The following is a 21,236-nucleotide window of genomic DNA, read 5'->3' on the forward strand; positions in this document are numbered from 1 at the left end:
TGCAGCAGACAACGATGATGTGTGACACCCTCTGCGGACTGTATTTCTAGGCTCCACTAGACTGGTCCAGGCAGCAGAAACTCATTGTTAGCATCCCGATGGTCTGCTGTACCGAGTTGTGAGCTGCAGCATGAGCCGCATTATACCTTTGCTCCGCTGTAGTCTGAGGCCATGCACAGTATCATCAGCCATGGCCTCTTGTGGGTAGTCCTTGTCGCTGAGGAGCCATCCCTGCGGCTTCTGTGAACTCTGGAAGGTGCCAGGGATCCGTGATTGGCTGAGAATGTATGGGTCATGGACACTCCCTGGAAGCCGTGTGCAGACCTGCAGAATGCGTTTTGTGTGGTCGCACACCAATTGCATATTCAAAGAATGGAAGCCCTAGTCATTGACACAGTTAACCGTGTGTTGTGATGGAGATCTGAGTGCTACATGAGTGCAGTCAATGGCACCCTGCACCCGAAGGAAACCCAAGGTCTGGGCAAATCCAATCACTCTTGCATCTTGGCTGTCCCAGTCCCGGGCGAAATGCACAAAGTTGCATGCCCTCACAAAGATGGCAACCGTGAACTCATGGATGCATTTGTGGGTGGAGGCTTGTGATATCCCACAGAGAGCACCTGTGGAGCTCTGAAAGGAGCCACTGGCACAGAAATTGTGCGCCGTGGTCACTTTCACAGTGGATGCCCTCCAAGACACTGTGGCGCCAAATGCTGCAGTAGCTGGCAGATGTGACTGACCAGTTCCCTAGACATGCGCAGTCTCCAGCAACACTTGTTTCAGTCATCTGCAGGTACAAAAGGTGGCGTCTATAGGCCCTGGGTCTAGCCAGACACTGACCAGCGACGGCTCGCTATGGCTGTTCGGTGGCGTGTGCGGGAGCCCCAGCCATCCCTTGTTCCTGAGGGTGCTGCTCCTCCCTCTGTGCAGCCTGGCACCTCAGTCGCTCTCTTCTCAGTTGTCTTCATTCTTTGTAAGCCACGAGGCATACAGCTAGGTCACCAGATTCCATGATCCTGATGTATTCCTGCTGCAGGGTGAAAGAGAAGGACGCGTGGGTTAGCATAGGTGTGCTAAGAACCTGTCTTGGTTAAGTCTGGAGGCCCCTTAGCGCATCACGGAGAGTGCTGGCCACCACTTGGATGTCCAGATATTATTGCGCTGCATGGCTGTCCGAAACCCCACCCACCTCCGCCCCACTCTGCTGACTGTTTTGTCCATTGGGCTGCATGCTGTGCTCTCAGCTCAGGCGCAGCCATTCTCCTAACTGGCATTGCAAGGCTACACTGTTAGCTTGAACCATGGGGGAGACTGGTCCAAACCGGGATGAAGCCATTGCAAGGGAATATGAGCGCCTCCAGCAGTGACTGCTCCATCGCAAGCTTCAGCAAGGAGATTGTACCACGTGCCCAGCCGTCTAACTGTTCTACAGTCCACTAAAATGCTCATAACTTTGCAGTCTGTGCCCGAAGGGTGAAAAGCTCTGAAGCATTTGGTGGCATTTTGAAGCCCCTTCATTGCTTGAGTGGGCAGAGAAGCTGAAGGCCCGAGTTCAATCATATCGATGTGGCTGTGCCTAAACTGTCTCAGCTGCAGAGGAATGATCACTTTATACCAGGTTTCCTAATGCGTGGCCACTTCCCTCACCCACCCCCACCCCGCATGTGCTTGTGCGCTACCTTCAACCGCACCACAGCCCTTGCCCCCCACCCCCAGCAATGCCAATATTCCTGACTTCGTTAACAGTTTATTGATACACATGGTTCTCCAGGATAGAAACAAGATAGAGAAATACAGCGGTTTATTTCCTTATTCTATCTGTTCCCAAGAATTATGTCGGCTAAAATTCTAAACCAGTAAAACAAGAAGCGGAAATGTTGGCAACGCCATAAAGCTGACTAAGTGTATACTCAGAATATCTTGCGGCATGGCACATGATCAGCTATACTCACTGTTCAGTAATTTGTGGTACGATAACTTGTTTTTAGTCTGTTCAACTGAGTAAATTGCTTCACCTGAACATGATAATGAAGGTGGAGTCCAGTTTTGCCCAGAGTGAGTTGAACCAAGAAGCTGCAGAATACTCGCTACAAATAATGGTTATTTCAACAGCTTTGAATGAGATAGTTACAGTAAACTGACATTGAGAGAAAGGGTCACCTTACAACATGTCTGTTCAGGACGTTAATGGGAGTGCTTATATCTCATTAGGGACTGATTGTGGCCGGATGTCAATTTGATTTCAATCTCTTTTGAGTGTTTGCTGCTACTTGGTAGTGATTAAAACATAAAACATTCAGTTGGTCAAAGCACTCCATTAGTGACCCTCCCAACTCCTCTGTTTATGGCTTATGACATTTTCTAGATTCCAACCATCCTCTTAAACATCCCATCCCTTCACATCAATAATGTTCATTGTATAGTTATCAAACCCAGCTCACCATCCTCCTTCAATTTCATAGACACTTACTCTGCCTGTCCCCCCATCTCACAGCTGGTTAGTTACCTGGGTTCTTCAGCTAATCTCTCAGATACTTACCTACTTGCCTAACCTCAAAGGCAAGTTCAAGAGCTTTACCCTGCTCTATGCTTTAGCCTTGTACTGCTCCACTTTGTGCTTAGCTGCATTGGATATCCTGAGAAGAATGTTGTAAATGGGACTTTTTAAATAACTGAAACAGAAAAATTAATACAAGGCAGGTGTTCTCAAGTGCTGATGGGTTGTTTACAGCCCTGCCTCACCATCTCTCCAGTCACAGCCTTCTTCCTATCTTCCCAAAGATCTTCTTAAACAATGACTTGCCTTTAACAAACTTCATCAAAACGAGGAGCATGTGGCCCGAATCCCCTCCCACACAAAGTCCTGAACCCTTTTCACCATTACCCTCCATATTGACTCCCTATACTCCATCTGATCCATCCTCCTTTATCATTCCTCTGCTCGCTGCACGCTATGCCCTAATCTTCTATAACCATACATCCCAAGGGGCAGTGTTCTTCTCTCTGCCTCTGGATCACTGCTTGTTCCTTGTTTGCTCACTCCACCTTCACTCCATGTTCAATCATTTAGAACTTTCTTCCACAAGTGTTTTGCCTTGACCTATCCTCAGAAGCCTCCTAAAAGTCTATTTTCTGTGCCTTAATTCTTGTGCTCTAAATGTCTTATTTCCTGCTTGGTGTCCACCTCTTTATATTTTTTTACACAAAGGATTTTGCAAGTTGTTGTTGTAATGTTAGTATTTCCCCAACGGAACACCTTTTCAAGGTTCGATGACTCTGTTAGAATGAGTGAGTGCTTGACCAAGGCAAGTAATAAGAACACAGCTTTCTTCCTTGCGCTATGTGAATTAGATGATCTCTGTGGCTAGTAGAGGTGCTACAAAGAGCATCAGCAGCTTAGAAAATTCAGCCAGAGTTACTGCTACACTATCTAGTGAGCCCTGCAGGATTTGCATGTGTGCGGAGAGCAACTAAGGACAAGGGTTGGCTGATGTTTGATGCTTCCTACAGTCAAACAGCTTGCTGACGCTCACACATGAGGAATTGACCAATTGGCAGAGCCACGGACGGGCATCTCCTGAATTTTACCTGAGCAATTAATTCATGCCCTCAGGAGGTAATTGGTTGGAAGTAAAATAAAAAGAAAACTTTAAAAACTGTTTTTGCCAAGTTGCGTTGGTCATTCCAGCAGAATTATCCCAAGTCAGTCAAATCAGAGCAAAAGACCAAGTGACTATAAGTGCAAGTTAGGTCCAGCTCAAACTGAATTTCCATGACCTTTTATGCTGGTTTAAAAACATTGTGCTGGAAGCGGCTCCACTCACAAATGTCCACATCCTCAGATCAAACAGATCATCATGGGGAACTTGTGCATGCTGTTATTACCTTTTGAGGATGGTAAACTGTTTTTTTGCACATTCAAGTGGGCACATTTTAAAAGTTTTTAAAGAGTGAAGAATATTTGACTCACTAAGAAACTGATTGTTGTACACTAGTGTTAATAGTAACTGGTTCCATATGGTTTTAAAAAGTTGTTTTCTGTTATTTCAAATGGCTTATTCACAGCTGGTGGGCTATGCAACCTTACTAAAAATGTTTATTTTTTTGTGGTAAATTCATTTTGGCTTACTATCTTAGCTTCAGGATTATGTATGTCAGGGAATTTCTTTAATGCACGGGGAATTAAATAATTAGGATTTAAATGCTCCCTGATTGTAATGATTCATGGAAGACTTTAAATTTGTGATTATACAAATGCATTTGAGCTGTGAAGATGGATGTTATTATTTTAATATTTTTGGGAATATGGGGGTATTCTGTAAAGAAGGCTGTGTGCGTGTGTTGTGTGTGTGTGTGTGTCCATAATTAATTAATGAACTGGGGGAAGGTTCATAGAGGCAGCTTGTCTGTGGGAACAGGGAGATGAAAGGTAAAGAAGCTAGATGAATGCATTGGTAGTGAGAGGCTATGGTGAAGTTGAACGTATGAGTAAATAGGTTGGGTCTTAAAATTTGCATTAGGTGAGAGGTAGGAACTTGACTTTTCAGCTATTAAATTTCAAAGGGTAGTTCAGAGGTGACAAGGGACTTTTACAACTTACAAATGTTTCATAAGCAAACTAGGGTAGGCTATTAAATTTTATTTAACCTGAAAGTGGAGGCAATAGGAAAATATGAAAGATTTTTATATTTTGTAAATGCTGTGTTCAAATAGATACTTAAGATAATGGAGTCTAAGATCAAAGGAGAAAAGGATATTTAAGAAAAGATGTTCAGTTGAGTTGTGTTGGCTGTGTGGGGGAGATGTCCTGAGACCAGCTCTGTGCTGAGAAAAGTTGTGAATTTGAAGCAACCATCCAGTTTTAAGCCAGAAAAGCCTTTGTTTTCAGAAAGCAGTCTTTCTGAACTTCCTTCGGTTCCACAGCAGAGTGGAAGAGAGTGAGAAGTCGTGAAGTATACTTTAATAAGGTAGCAGCAGTTTTTGCCTTGGATAATATTTCTGGATTTTTATGGTTAAAAATCTATCAGGGAGCTGTTTCCAAGTACTTGTGTGATCTGACCAAATGGGTTTGTTTTTTTGGAGGGGAGGGGCGGAATGTTTTGTAAGACTTTTCTAACTGTGTAATTTTAATCTTATGTGATAACGTTTTTCTTTTTGAGAATAAATATTTTACTGGGATTTATGCTTCTGGGATCAGTAGCTTTCCCCTCATTTTCAAAATACAAAAAAGGGTTATGATCAGTAAGACAAGTTTCCCTCTGGGATTTGGCTTGCTTAGTAAATAACATTGACTGTGGTCGAAATAGAGAAGAAGCTTGAAACATAGGGCAGTGTCTTCCATTCTGAAGTACGGGTTGGGTGGAAGTGAGAGTGAATTCTGCTTTGGGCATGATGGCTGGTCCCCTGTGATCCCGCGCTGTCCAGCTCATTATATATGCACGCGTAAGAAGCATGGTGAATCTTGTGGTGCCGTAGGCAGGAAGTCGCTGTCCTTGCCTTTGCCTCATGGGGTCAAAGGCCCGGGCATCATGTTTAAAGGGTACCCGCATAGCCATTCACTCACTGCAAGCCAGGAGCTCCAGATGCTGCATCCATCAGAATGTCACAGAGAAGGCAGCGTGTGGTCCCACAGCTCAGCAATGTCTCCCTGCAGGTTCTCCTCCAGGCCAGTCTGAAAAGGCAGGAGGTCTTGTTTCCCAAAGAGGGCAGCAGGAGGTCCTCCTGCCTGAGCAAGGCAGCCTGAGCAGAGGTCACAGCAGAGGTTAGCATCGTGGGGCCAACAGTGCTTAAAAAGGATAAACAATCTGTTATGTTCCACCAGGATAAGTGGCACAGTCTATTCACTGCAAAGTGACACACATAAGGGCAACAGGCAGTTTAAGTGTGTGGGTGCACAGCAATGTTGGACAGGAGTTTGGATTACAGAACATGTGCCCTGAATGTGTAGCAGCCACTTCATGCTTTCAATATTCTATCAGTTGCAGGTCATCCTGCTTGTTAATCACTAGTTAGACCACACCGAGAATACTGTGAACAGTTTTGGTCCCTTTATCTAAAGAAAGATATATTGGCTTTGGAGACAATCCAGAGAAGGTTCACTAGGTTGACCCCGGGTATGGAGGGATTTTCTTATGAGGAGAGGTTGAGTAGGTTGGGCCTGTGCTCATTGGTGTTTAGAAGAATGAGAGGTGACCTTATTGAAACATAAGATACTTAGGGGGCTTGACAGGGTAGATGCCAAGAGGTTGTTTCCCCTTGTGGGAGAGGCTAGGACCAGAGGGCACAATCTCAGAGTAAGGGTCACCCATTTAAGACAGAGATGGGGAGGAATTTATTCTTTCAGAGGGTAATGAGTTGTGGAATTCTTTACTATAGAGGGCTGTAGAAGCTGGGTCATTAAGTACTCTTAAGATTAAGATAGACAGATTTTTAATCAGTAAGGGAATCAAGGGTTATGGGGAAAACAGGTGAGTGGAGTTGAGGATTATCAGATCAGCCATGATCTCATTGAATGGCAGAGCAGACTCGATGGGCCAAGTGGCCTACTTCTGCTCCTATGTCTTATGGTCTTGAGGTAAACAGCCCCTTGCACTTGTGACAATCCCGTGACTGTTGTAAAACCCAATGCTCTAGCTGCCTGGCTGTTGGGATTGAAGTGGAATTTGACAAATTGGTGCACTGTCCTGAAGAGAGCATCTGTCACCTCCTGGATGCACTTGTGTGTCACTGGCCCCTGTATTGCGCCACCTGCAATACACCAGAGTTCCAGCGAATTGTCGCTGTTGCACTGGCCCCAGGTCACCAGCATCCTGACCTCCTTGAGGCCTCGCTGCCTCTTGCTGTTATGGCCATTTCTCCTCCTGGCCCTGGGCTAACCTGCGCCTGTTCTGCCTCATCTGATCAGAGCCAGTAGAAAGGCAGGGTTGGCTGAAGCTCTGAAAAAGCTATATCATCTCAATTTTTACTTTGTCATGATTTAAATTTGAACATTCCAAACTATGTTATTTTCATGTTATTTCCCTCATATTCAGGCTAATGTAGATTTATCACTCGCTCAGTTCTAAGGTCCTGACATTAATGCCCCATAAATGAATTTCTGCATCATTTAGCCTGGTTCTGTGAACAAATTGCAGTGATCCATCTAGTCACCATATTTTTTGTAGATTAGCTTCCATCTCTGAGCCTATGAGCCAATGCTAAGCCCTGTGCCTAGCATCTGACTAAACATTTCCTCCTTACAACTCCCCACCACACCCCCCACCTTTTATGATGAAGAACATCCTGGACGACAACAGATGAGTGCTCCTCCCCTTCATACTGAATGTGCATGGACACATTGATCGCAGTAATGACAGCCATGAGTGAGAACCCTTCCTCAGGCACTATTTAGCTTGCCTCCATTACTGTCAAGGCTCTATAGAGATAACATTGCCTTGGCATCATAGAAGGACTTACCGCAAGAGTCTTTGTCAGTCAAAACCATTTACCTGGGGGAATGGAAGGTTGGAGACAGGAGCTTACTGCCATCCACCACCCATGCCCCTTGGAGGCATCTACCTTGCTCCCTCTATTCCTCCCTCCCTTCATCCCTGTCTCTGCCAGCAGCCAATGCCAATAAATACACAAAGTGTATGGCAGCTCCAGACCTTGATGGGTTCTCAATGGAATGTGATTAATTAGTCATGGAGCAATACTGGTTTAATCAGCATTGGAACCTCCAGACCAGAACTCAGCTGAGCCTGGTTTTCTATGGAGTGGAATAATAATTAACAGGGTGTCTTTTACTTGGTCCAAAAACCGAGGCAGTTACTCCACTCGTAAAGAGACCCCTCCCACTTTGAATGCTTGACACATTTGATGAACTGTGCAATAACCTTGAGAACTTCAGCATGGTGCATGTGAGGTTTCCCAACTCAGTCAAGCACCTTCTACCCTCCCACTGTTACCCATTAAGTTCCTCCCATCACCCTACACAGTCACTGCCTTGTCATTCCCCTCCCTCCTGTAAGCCTTCAACTTCCCCTCAGTACCCTGGACCCTATTATTATCAATGCGGACATTGCTACTTCCCTGCCCCGTGCCCATAACCATCGATGTGCTAATGCCCCTCCTAACCCTGACCCTTCCGGGTCTCCAGGTCAGCTGGAAAGCCTGTCCACCGCCTTACAACGGAACCAAGGCATGTGTGATACGCTTACCCTTCTAATATGCCCGGACAGTCTGGCTTCCTCCCCCAGACATACTCCGAACAAGTCCCGGATAATATCGGTTCCTTCCCCAGACGTACTCTGAACAAGTCCCGAACGGTCTGGCTTCCTTCCCCGAACACCCTCCTAAACAGTCCAGGACAGCCTAGGTTCCTTCCCCGGACACTCTCCCTCCCTTCTCCACTGATCCTACCTCCCGTGCCCAGCCTCCCTGCAGCTTGGGCCACTGGCACACAATCTTAATCAAGAGGCTCGCGTTTCTGAGCAGTCCCCTGGAGGGCTAAAGCAACGGCTACTCGCTCCAAAGTGCAGGAAGAAGCCAACCTCAGCAGGTGCATGCCCTTTATATGCAATCGTAAATTTGAACACAAATTTCTCACTGATGGAGAAATTAATTTGGGGGGGGGGGGGCACTTAATTCTGGTGAGCTGACCTTTTAATGAGCATGCATGATGTGCAACTGCTTCCCAACATTGTTCCTCTGCAAACTTGACTTGGCCTTAAAACTCCGAGAACTTAATTGTTAAAGTTCGTCCTGCCGTCAGAAAACTGATTTTTGGCCTTCTGCTAAATTAAGTTCTCCCGCCCACCAAGCTTTGCGCTCGAGGTGGTCCCGGAAGATTCCACTCATACTTCAGAAAACTAGTGCAATTTTGAGCCCAATTTTCCTCCGGATTGCCTATTGCATCCAAAGTCAAAACTCTACCATGGTGCATCTTCACTTTTAATCTCACAGTGCCACTGACTGAGATTAGAATGAGCAATGACACAAATTTTATCTGGTTTATCCGTGTCTGAGTCAATTCGCCGTCACTCTGTTTTCCAGCATTGCTGGGCCGGGCACTTGTCAAACTCTAATTTTATGCTCTCTGACATGATGGTGCTGGGAAGACAGAAGTCACTTCTACTCCTCATGATTCCAAACTGAGTTGCATTTCCCTTAATCCTTCCTTATTGTAAAGTGATTTTGAGTTGTACGCTACATTAGAAAAGATGTTGCAAAATTCTTTCAGTCAATAACACTGCACAAGTCACACTAAAAAATAAAGTCTCATCAAAGTCACAATGTACTGAAATAATATGTAAAAAATGCAATAGGATGGCATGCAAGATTTATAAGAAAAAAATGATAAATATGAATGCTTTCCCCAATGCAAATGCAACTTTCAGCATCTTTTCCCATTCTAACTCAATTAGTAATTAATTTTTGATGCTCCATTTTTAGAGTGCAACAGCTCTGTGTCACTTTGTGCTATTCCACAAAGAGAAGGAGTCAGAGTTAGGGGCTGAATGAGCAACTCACTGAATGGTAAGTTTCTCTTGAGTCTCAGGTGGCACTTCCCCACAGCAAAGGCAGAGGATGTGCAGCAGGCTGCGTGCACTCTCTGCTGAACAGAAGAGGAGGAGGAATTCTTTCCAAAATAAAGTGATAACATTGAGCCATTCTTCCTTTTGGAAATAAATTATCAGAGAAGCTCAGAGTTTGGGTGTCAATGTGAATGTAGGAAGGAACTTTTTCTTGGGAGGTATTCTGTTGGTCACTTCTATTTCTGGGACTTCCTTCATAGATACATACAAGTGAAGAAACCCAGTCAGCTTATCATAAATCATTGTCCATAGCTATCATCCCTCCACGACAGCATCAACATTTTTCTAAATGATTCCAAACCCTTTGGCTCTTTTATCCTGTCTGGAAGCCTAGAACCATTCTTTGCATGAAGCAGTTTTAACATTAATCCAAATCTGGACTTTAAGAACTGATAATTAGGTTTCTTAATGTCTGGAGAAAATGGGAGCAGCATGCATCTTGAAAATTGCAATCAGTAAAAATGCAAAGCATTCATTCAAGGCCCTGCCCAAATTTTGAATTGTATGGACAAATCCTGTTCAGGTCCTTGTAGTATAAGGGTCTGGCACATATAGGGTTAATGTAGGACTGAGTATCATGCTGCCCACATAGTGATATAAGAGAACCCGCTTCTTGAGGTCAGTGTGGTGTTGGATAGAGCCAAGGGCAGACCCAAGCTTGAGAACAGCTCCTAGCTTGTACTGTAAATTTGTAAATAGCTCTAAGAGTCAATAAAGACAGTTAACCTATGAAAACTTCTTCAGACCTACCAAATTGAAACCAACACTCCACAACATAGTGGCAGCTCGTGGAGAAGCCCAAAACCTTGTTAAAATGCAGAGACAATGCCATGCCAATGCTGTGGAGCAAAGCACCCCCCACAGGTGAAATCAATGCCCTGAAATATCAGTCCAGTACTTCCAGTGCAATAGGATTGGACACAACGATAAACTGTGCAGGGCAAAAACTCTAAAACACAGAGAAGGCTAAAGGATTATCCACGAGGTCAAGACCAGCAACCAGAAGACAGGCAGACATGCTTCTTGGGTGAGATCAAAGATCTTGGTTTATCATTTTTGAATGTGAACATTTCAGTCAATGAACACTTAACTAATTTTAAATTAGACACAGAAGCCAGCGTAACAGTCCTGTTGGAGAAAGAACTGTTGCTAAAAGACCTCTGACTTTGAACAACAGACACACCACTTTATGGGCCCAGAGGAATCTGGCTTCCAGTCACAGGCATGATTTAGGAACCACTAAGTATGGTGACAAACAAATCTTTGAACTGATGTACGCCACCCATAACCAGCCTTTCTCTCTCTTGAGCCGAGATGCCTGTGTAGCCCTTAATCTTCTCAAAACAGCATTTGATGTCAAGACAGCCATTATTATTAATCATACAGAACTGCAAGCTCCCGAGTATTCAAAAACAAGAGTCTTCTGACCAGGATCTCAGCTCTGAACTGTCTTCTTTCTTTGTGGGGCAGGTTACAGGTACCAGAAAACTTACAATGGCCAGACCAGCCAACCAACCAGGAGGTAACCATGATGCCTGCAGTGGAGGATACAAAAGAGAGCGACCAGCAGTCCAATGAGCCTCAACCTCTGGCTCCCACAACAGTACAGCAGGTCAACACTGTAACCACTGAACATCTGCTGCAACTCCCAGCCAGTGTGCCAAAGTCACAAAAGATACTGGAACCTAGTAGCAGCCAGCCATTGCCGACAGCGAAGCATAGAGGGATGTACCATTAAACCTTATTCTTAAGTGGGAAGGCTCTTCCTCAACCACAGACAGCATCGAGACGACCTACATTAGGGAAAAAAATGAAAGAAGTGACAAGGAGATGAGCACAATGATCATCCACTCCACAGAAAATTAATTGGAGTAGCAACCAATGATCAAAATAATAGCAGAACCGACCAAGTGCAGTTCAACATGAAGGAATAGAAGAAAAGGATGAAAACATGCCCAGATATAAGAACAACATACAAACCTACAGGAAGAACCAGTCGTGACAGAGCCTACCACTCTGCCAGTAGTGTGAATGAGATACGGAAGGGTTTTAAGGCCTCCAGACTGCCTGAACCTTTGAATTCAAGGACTTGAAGAGGGGAGATGGGTCGTGATAATGTAGTAATACTCAGAATGTAGTCATTACAATTTAAGACAATAAGTACACCAGTATGACACTAAATGCATTGGATAAAGACTTGGTGGGAGGTGTAGAATAAGTGTCCAGCACATATAGGATTAATGTGGGACTGAGTATAGTACTGCCCACACAGTGATATAAAAGAGCACATGACTCACATGTAGGGGTCAGTGTGGTGTTGGACCGAGCTGCATGCAGACCCAATCATGGAGGCAGATCCTAGCTTTCACACGTTACTTTGTAAACAGTTTTAAGAGGCAATAAAGACTGTAAAGACTTCCTCAGACCTACTGAACTATAACCATCTCCCCACAACAATCCTTACCGGACCGCGCGCTTGCCTTTTAGGTGAGAAACGAGCATCTGGAAGTTGAAAACCTCCCAGATTTGCACTAAGTGTGGTAGTGGGCAGGTAAAGCAATGTTTTACCTACTGGCCGCAATGGCGGCTTCTCACACCATATTGTCCCAAACCTGCCACATTAATTATGCATTCCTGGGAAACACACCGTTACGAGGGCAGGCGGGCTCTGATTTGCCCGCCACGCCATAAGCTTGCCACTTCTTCATGCCGTGCGCCATATTGAAAGTACAGTCATGTGCACACCTCTCAGTGCTTCCAGCACAGGACTGCTGCAAATGAGATATGGTCCCAAAAGGCAAGAAGACTGCAGCTCCCAGGTTTAGTGACATGTCCCTTGAGCGCATTTTGGATGCTTTGGAGGTCCGACCCGATCTTCTTTACCCTCACTCTGGCCGCAGGAGGGGCAACAACATTACCGCTCCAGCTTAGTAGGCAGTGGTGATTAGTGCCAATGCTACACAGAAGATGTTGGCCATCCAAAGCAGGTAGAGGACGAATAATCTCTTCTGTGCCAAAAGGTTAAGGCAACCATCTCATCACTCTAAATTCACATGGTCAAACCCATCACACGTTCACAGGCATCTCACTCACTGCCAGCTCAAGGGACATCACCATTCACTCTTTCACACAGACCCTCACATCTCCACCTGGCCTCACCTGCTCTGGATACTGCCTCCTCAGTCCTCACCTTCTTGAGGCTGCTTGCAAAGATCAAGTTGCACCCTCACAAAAACCCTGGGATTCCCTCCTTCCTCAGTACAGCTGTTGTCCTATAGCCTCTTCCTTGCCTGAGACCACTTCTCTCTCTTCCGTAAGGAAGCCCTAGCCCTGCAGCTGCACAAAGTTGGTCTGGTAGGTAGAGACCTGCCCTTGAGCCCCCTAAAAGGGCTGTGGTGCTGCCTGCAAAGCCTGGCACTGATGACAGCAAGTGCTGCTCGAACCAAGGTAGCTAAACAAACTTCCAAGTCCTGAGCAAAGTGCAGCTCGCCAGCTGCAGGTCACTTATGTGCAGTTGTGAAACACGTCGACATGCAATCATGCCCACATGGACAGATGACCCAGCGAGGGGGGGGGATGGTTCTGATGAGCTGGCCTTATAATGATATGCAGAAGTATTACAATGAAGTTCCTGACCTCTGAAGGTGGGAAACATGGCCCGCCATTGACAGGCTCAGCGGATGATGGCAAACTGGTTTTGTGATGTCGTGAAACCGATTTTTGGCTTCTTGCCATATTCCCCGCTCATGCTGCTGCGCACGTCCGATGCCAGTGGGCATGGAAAATTCCGCACACGGTGTAACATTCTATTTGTTTTGCCGATTTATTTTTCCACAGTGACATTAGAGGAAATTCTCCTTATCTGTACTTGGGTGTACTGGATCACCTGGATGCAATGAAACCAGGAAATTTGGCTGGGAGGGAGCTCTGTCTGTAAAGGAACCTGACTAATTTTCCTACGTCATATTAGATGGGGGGAAAGTTGAACAAGTTCCTTTCCAAGTCTGTACTATGACCCAGTCGATTTTCTGGCACTCTTTGTGGACAGTCATAGTTTCTTGCTTGCTCAGGATAAGCTCTCCTGCTACGTTCTGTGTCCCCTAACATTTCTAAAGCCTCTTTTAACATTACTGTTTTCTGTTTCAAGACAACTCAGAGAAATAAATACCAGGTTTCACACATAGAAACATGCTCAGTTACTAGATTCAAGCCAGCTTTGAACTTCTGGTTCAGCAGCCCCTTCAAACTAGACAATAAATTCCTCACATTTACTCACATTCTATCATATCTTATTACCATTGCAAATCAAAAGAGAAACAGAGTTCAGCAAAGGGGAGCAAGAGACAGGAAAGAGTGCCAGCTACTTATCAAAGCCATACCTCTGGTTGTGCTATTGATCATCAATCACCAGATTTTAAGATGACTTACATTCCTGAGTTGCCCCATTAAAAACGTAGGGCCTGATCTATTATCTGTGCAACAACTATTTCCGGACGTTATTGAGGTGACCAGTATCACCTTGTATAGGTTAAAGTTGAAGTGCCTCTCAGCTATTTTGAAAGTCTATTTCTTATAAACGTCACCATTTGCTTAACATTGAACAATGGCCTGAGGTTCCCTCACAATATTTGGTGTAGTCACACTGCACTGGGGTTTTCCCAACAGTGCTCTTTTGCTATGTCCTGCTACCTTCTGGCTCATTAACATAGCTGTTCCCCTCTGCAAAAGGCTAAGGGCAGAATTATCCCAGATTTGCGCTAAGTGTGATAGCGGGCGGGGAAAAAGGATGTTTTACCCGCTGGCTGCAATGATAGCTTTGGGTGCCATAGCGTCCCATTCCCAGCACGTCCTGCCTCATCAATTATGCATTCCCAGGAAACATTGTGGGTCGCTGGCGGGCTGCCTCTGCTTTGCCCGTCCTGATATCACCTCAGGCCTTCTGTTAAACCGGGCGTCATATTTAAAGTCTGCCCCCATACAGAGCTAGCACTCTCCAAGGGATAGGAAACTATTGGGATGACTGCCAAAGGGAGGAAACACCCTGGCCCCAAATTTAGCGACGCCTCCCTCAAGCGCCTACTGGAGGCATGACATGAACCCCTTACCCCCATTCTGGGCGAACACCAGCAGGCAAGTTCAGCAATACAACATGGGAGGCGGTGGTCAGTGCCAATGCCCTACAAAAGAGGACAGCCATCCGGTGCAGGAAGAGGATGAATACTCTCATCTGTTCCGCCAGGGTAAGTCAATCCTCTCATCACTCTCATCTCACAAACTCTCAAACTTATCACATATCTACAGGGACCTCACACCTCAAGGGACAACATCACTAACTCTCACAAACATCCTCATATCTCCATCAGCCTCATATCTGGAGCTCGCAACCTCATCCTGTCCATGGCTCTGCTCACCACACAAATATTCCATGCAGTGTCATGTGCCCTCCTCACACTCTCCCCATCTGTGTTCATGGAGGAGAAGCTCATATCAAAAGGGAGAGCTCCTAGACCAGGGTGGAGTGGCCCACATTAGATCTCTCACTCACTTTGAGGAGTGCACCATTGTGCTGATTGATGAGGACATGGACCGTGCCTCTGGCAACGGTGAGGTCAGCGATGAGCACCCACGTGAGGATCCTGCACTACATCACCCCTCGCTCAGCGCAACTGTGAGTGCTCTCTCCCGCTTTTGACTCTGCTGCCATGCACTAATTATCTCTACTTTGGTTCACAGGGAGCTCTGCCAAGTGACTGACACCCTCAGCCGGTTCCTCAGCTCCATCCATGTCCTCATCTCCAGCCAAGAGGGCACCTCCTTCATTGAAGAGCTGGAAATAAGCAGCCTGGAAGACCTTTTGCAGCACTTATCCACAGCGCTGCACCACCGCCGAGACACACACCTCGTGGGTTCTAGTTCTAGAACAGGCTCAGGTTCACAATCTGGTGGTCACTGCACAGACACATGTCTGCAGCAGGAGGAGGCAGGATCAGCTGAGTTCCTCGGCACTCGGAGGACTGCTGGGGAAGAGGCATCTGTGAGGTCTGAGCTAGATGACGAGCCTCTGCATTTGGCCTTCCAGCTCATCGTGGAGAATTAGCAGCAGGCGGGGGAACATCATGCAGAGCTGTTGAAAGCCCTCAACAGAGTTGCACACGAGTCTGAGAATTGCGACCGATTGCTCTCTGATGAAGTGGTGCCCACATGTGCACGCGTTGAGGTCTCAATAGGGAGGATGGCGGGTACCATGGAGACCCCGGTCTAACAGAACAGCGAGATGCGTGCAAGACTGCACTCCACCACGGTAGCCATGGGTGAGTTAAGCAGTGGCAATGTGAGAGGGAAATGGGGCATCTCAACATCCCTCCAGGTGCTCCTTCTCCTCAAGGAGTCAGGCTGGGGTCCTTGGGCACCTGAAGGTACCCTTGGGTCATCCACTCAGGAATCTAAGAGGTTGTCCTCTCCATCTGATCCTGTGACCCCCTCAACCCATCCTCTGTCACCACAGAGGGAGCAGCTGGCCCACAGGAGGACAGCCAAAGCAAACCAGGGCCTTCAAGGCCTCAGGTCTCCCAAGGACCCATACCAAAGCCTTCAGAGGCAACAGGGTCACCATTGCACAAGCTGTCTCCATCCCTCCTGGGTGTCCAGGCAGCACCTTGAAGAAGTGGTAGGCCTAGAAAAGTTAATAACTTCTGATCACATTTTGTTACTTTATAATCTGAAACCATATTCACTTTTTCACTGAGTAATGTGTAATGATATCTTGCAGCTTCATTTACAGGCTCTGTGAGTCCTCCCTCTGCATCCCCACCCACCCCCTCCCCCACTAGCAGCTGGACCACAACAGATTCTGGATGGAGAAGTGTATGTGCGGCAGGGCCCTTCGGAGCCTCGAGCAGGCACTCTCCTACATCAAAGGAGCCTTCCTCCATCACACACATCTCAATAACCTGAGCATTTTTAATGCTGCCTGCTGGGGTTCTCCTTCGGTTGTCCATCTGAGCCGACCTGCACCTCCACACACCCACTGATCACACTCCCATGCGGCACCTGTACTTGACTAACACAAGGCTCCCCTCAGTTTCAATTTCAAAAACATGGTCATAATAAAGTTTCTTCTCAGCTTCTCCATCCTTTCTTTTCCCCTAGTCACCCATGCCCTCTTCCCCATCACTGTTGACCCCCCCGGCATCAACTTGCACCTTCCCAGTGTCATTTGCTAACCAGAACCCTTTTCTTTCTGGGATGTCCGGGTGGACGTGCACGTTCCCTCCCTTCCCGAGAATCCTACCCCCATCAACATTGATCTCCTTGGCCTCCTCCTTCTAACCCCTAGGGTCCGTCTGCCTCTGAGTCCCCACCAACCACCCCCCCGTTGTCCCTTCTACTGCTACCATTGCACCTTAACCCTCACCCCTTCCAGTTCACTCTGCCCCCTCTCATACTCACCACTCCCTCCTATCATGCCCACCCTCAGTTTGCTCCACCCTTATTCCCTCCTCCACCATTACTCCCTCCTCCATCATTACTCACTCCTCCACCCTAACTTCCTCCTCCACCGAATTCCTTCCTTCCCCCGAAATCCTTCCCTGCAAATTTCATTCCCCCCCCCAGCGAACTCCTTCCCTCACACCTTTGTTGCCCCTTAGAACTACCACCCCAGTTCCCGCATTCTCCCCCGTTACACCCTTCTTCCCCCGTACTCCCTCCGCCTCCTCCCAACCTCACCCCACCCATACACCTTCCTCTCCCAAACAAACCTAGACCTTGCTCTCTCGCCCACCCCTACCCCACCCCTCCCAGGACACCTTCCTCTGCCACTCACAGCTGGACCTTCCTCTACCACCCCTCCCCCCCACCCCCTCAATGATCATATGTAGCAGCCCATGGCCAAAACCGTGATGTCCCAAAGCAGACCCCAGACATCACCGGAGGCCTCCCACCTTCCATGAGCTGCTTTGTGGTGATGTCATGTCCATGAGAATCCACCCAGCATGCGATGCACGGGTTCCTCTAGGGTCCCGTAGCTGCAGGGCTCCAGCATCTTCTGCTCCTCAGATGTCCGCAGTGTGAGGAAGGTCGTGGCGGTAAGTCCTGACTTCTGCAAGTCACGCTTGCCAAGTTGTGGTCTGGGCTGGCATGTTTTCTCGCCGACAAGGGTGGTAAATTTGATGTGGGGGGATGATTCTGGTGAGCAGGCAAGATGATGAGAAGCAAATGCATTGAAATTAGGTTCCTGATGTCGGGCTGCAGGAAAGGTGGTCCGCCATTGACAGGTGAAGCAGACGATTGCAAGCTGGTTTCACAATGGCATGCAGCCCCTTTTTGGCCTTCTCACTAATGCCTAATGCCAACAGGGCCAGGAAACCCTGGCCTAGAGAATGCAATTTTCCAGCATTTATGTAGCTCTGTAGACAAAGTAAGTTCATGCCCAAAATGTTCAGTACTGCAGGAGCCAAAGTCACGACTTCACAGTGGTGGTTTTATGGCAATGCTTTTTTTTCCAGAATTTACTTTTCATTTTTTCTCACTAAGGCCTCCATAGTATTTTCTATGGGCTGAGGTTTGTCAGCCCTAAAGAAAACACTGTCCCCATAAGACCATAAGACATAGGAGCAGAAATTAGGCCATTCAGCCCATCGAGTCTGCTCCACCATTCAATCATGGCTGATAAGTTTCTCAACCTCATTCTTCCGCCTTCTCCCCGTAACCTTTGATCCCCTTACCAATCAAGAACCTATCTATCTCGGTCTTAAATATACTCAATGACCTGGCCTCCACAGCCTTCTGTGTCAATGAATTCCATAGATTCACCACTTTCTGGATAAAGAAGTTTCTCCTCATCTCTGTTTTAAAAGGTCTTCTCTTTACTCTGAGGCTGTGCCCTCGGGTCCTAGTCTCTCCTACTAACAGAAATATCTTCCCCATGTCCACTCTATCTAGGCCTTTCAGTATTCTGTATGTTTCAATCAGATCCCCCCTCATCAACATTCCTCATATGTTAAGCCTTTCATTCCTGGGATCATTCTTGTGAACCTCCTTAGGACCCTCTCCAGGGCCAGCACATCCTTCCTGAGATACGGGGCCCAAAATTGCTCACAATATTCTAAATGTGGTCTGACCAGAGCCTTACAAAGCCTCAGCAGCACATCCCTGCTTTTATATTCTAATCCTCTCAAAATAAATGCCAACATTGCATTTGCCTTCCTAACTACTGACTCAATCTGCAAGTTAACCTTAAGAGAATCCTGGACTAGGACTCCCAAGTCCCTTTGCACTCCAGATTTCTGAATTGTCTCCCCATTTAGAAAATAGTCTATGCCTCTATTCTTCCTTCCAAAGTGCATAACCTCACTCTTCCCCACATTGTATTCCATCTGCCACTTCTTTGCCCATTCTCCTAAACTGTCCTAATCCTTCTGCAGCCTCCCCACCTCCTCAATACTACCTGTCCCTCCACCTATCTTTGTATCATCTACAAACTTAGCCAGAATGCACTCAGTTCCTTCATCTAGATCATTAATGTATAAAGTGAAAATTTGTGGTCCCAACACTGACACCTGTGGAACTCCACTAGTCATCGGCCGCCACCCTGAGAAGGACCCCCTTATCCCCACTCTCTGTCTTCGGCCAGACAGCCAATCTTCTATCCATGCTAGTACCTTGCCTCTAACACCATGGGCTCTTATCTTACTGAGCAGCTTCCTGTGCGGCACCTTGTCAAAGGCCTTCTGGAAGTCCAAGTAGATAACATCCATTGGCTCTCCTTTGTCTAACCTACTCGTTACCTCCTCAAAGAATTCTAACAGATTTGTCAGGCATGACCTCCCCTTGATGAAACCATGCTGACTTTGCCCTATTTTACCATGCACTTCCAAGTATTCTGAAATCTCATCCTTAATAGTGGACTCTAAAATCTTACCAATGACTGAGGTCAGGCTAATTGGCCTGTAATTTCCCGTCTTTTGCCTCACTCCCTTCTTAAACAGGAGGGTTACCTTAGCGATTTTCCAGTCCTCTGGTACCCTCCCTGACTCCAGTGATTCCTGAAAGATCACCGCTAACGCCTCCACTATCTCTTCAGCTATCTCCTTTAGAACTCGGGGGTATAATCCATCTGGTCCAGGTGATTTATCCACCTTCAGACCTTTCAGGTTTCCTAGCACCTTCTCCTTGGTAATGGCCACCATACTCACCTCTGCTCCCCGACTCTCTTGAACTTTGGGGATGTTACTTGTGTCTTCCACCGTGAAGACTGACGCAAAGTACCTATTCAGTTCCTCCGCCATTTCTTTGTTCCCCACTGCTGCTTCTCCAGCGTCATTTTCCAGCGGCCCAATGTCCACTTTTCCCTCTCTCTTACCCTTTATATATCTAAAAAAACTCTTGCAATCTACTTTTATTTTACTGGTTAGTTTACCCTCATATTTAATCTTCTCCCTCCTTATTTCTTTTTTAGTTGTCCTCTGTTGGTCTTTGTAGGCTTCCTAATCCCCTGGTTTCCCACTGCTCTTCACCACATTGTATGCTTTCTCTTTATGTTGTTCCTGACTTCCCTTGTCAGCCATGGTTGCCTTGTCCTCCCTTTAGTATGCTTCTTCTTCCTAGGGATGAATTTTTGCTGTGTCTCCCAAATTACTCCCAGAAACTCCTGCCATTGCTGTTCCACTGTCTTTCCTAGGTTCATCTCCCAGTCAATTCTGGCCAGCTCCTCCCTTATGCCTCTGCAGTTGCCTTTATTCAACTGTAATACCATTACATCTGATTCCAGCTTTTTCCTCCCAAATTGCAGGGTAAATTCTATCATATATGGTCACTTCCTCCAAAGGGTTCCTTCACCTTAAGCTCCCTAATCAAATCTGCCTCATTACACATCACTAAATCTAGAATTGCCCTAGTGTTCCCTAGTGGGCTCCACCACAAGCTGCTCCAAAAAGCCATCTTGTAGACATTCCACAAATTCCTTTTCTTGGGATCCACTACCAACCTGATTTTCCCAGTCTACCTGCATATTGAAATCCCCCATGATCACTGTAACCTTGCTTTTCTTACATGCCTTTTCTATCTCCTGGTGTATCTTGTGCCCCACATCCTGACTACTGTTCGGAGGCCTGTACATAACTCCCATTATGGTTTTTTTTAACCTTTGCGATTCCTCAACTCTACCCACACAGATTCTACATCATCTGACCCTACGTCATTTCCTGTTATCGATTTAAGTTCATTTCTTACTAACAAAGCAACCCCACCTCCTCTGCCAACCTGCCTATCTTTTCGAAAGGATGTATACCCTTGGTTATTTAGCTCCCACTCCTGATCCCCTTGCAGCCATGTCTCCATGATGCCCACCACATCATACCTGCCAATTTCAATCTGCGCCACGAGCTCATTTACCTTATTTCGTATACTGCGTGCATTCAGATACAACACCTTCAGTCCTGTATTTCCCGTCCCATTTCTCATTGTCGTCCCTATATCTGATGTGCTTGAAGTTAGATTCCTAGCCCTTTCCAAACACTCTGTCCTATTTTGTGTCCTGGGGACTTTAATAGCCTCTCCTGGGCTCTCCTTTCTTTTCAGTTTTTTCATAATTTTCCATGAAGTTGAATTCACACCCCCACCGCCCCCCCCCCACCCCCAAACGCTAACCTGCTGCTTTGT

Source organism: Carcharodon carcharias, chromosome 12 (genome assembly GCF_017639515.1).
Source record: "Carcharodon carcharias isolate sCarCar2 chromosome 12, sCarCar2.pri, whole genome shotgun sequence".
Taxonomy (NCBI): Eukaryota; Metazoa; Chordata; class Chondrichthyes; order Lamniformes; family Lamnidae; genus Carcharodon; species Carcharodon carcharias.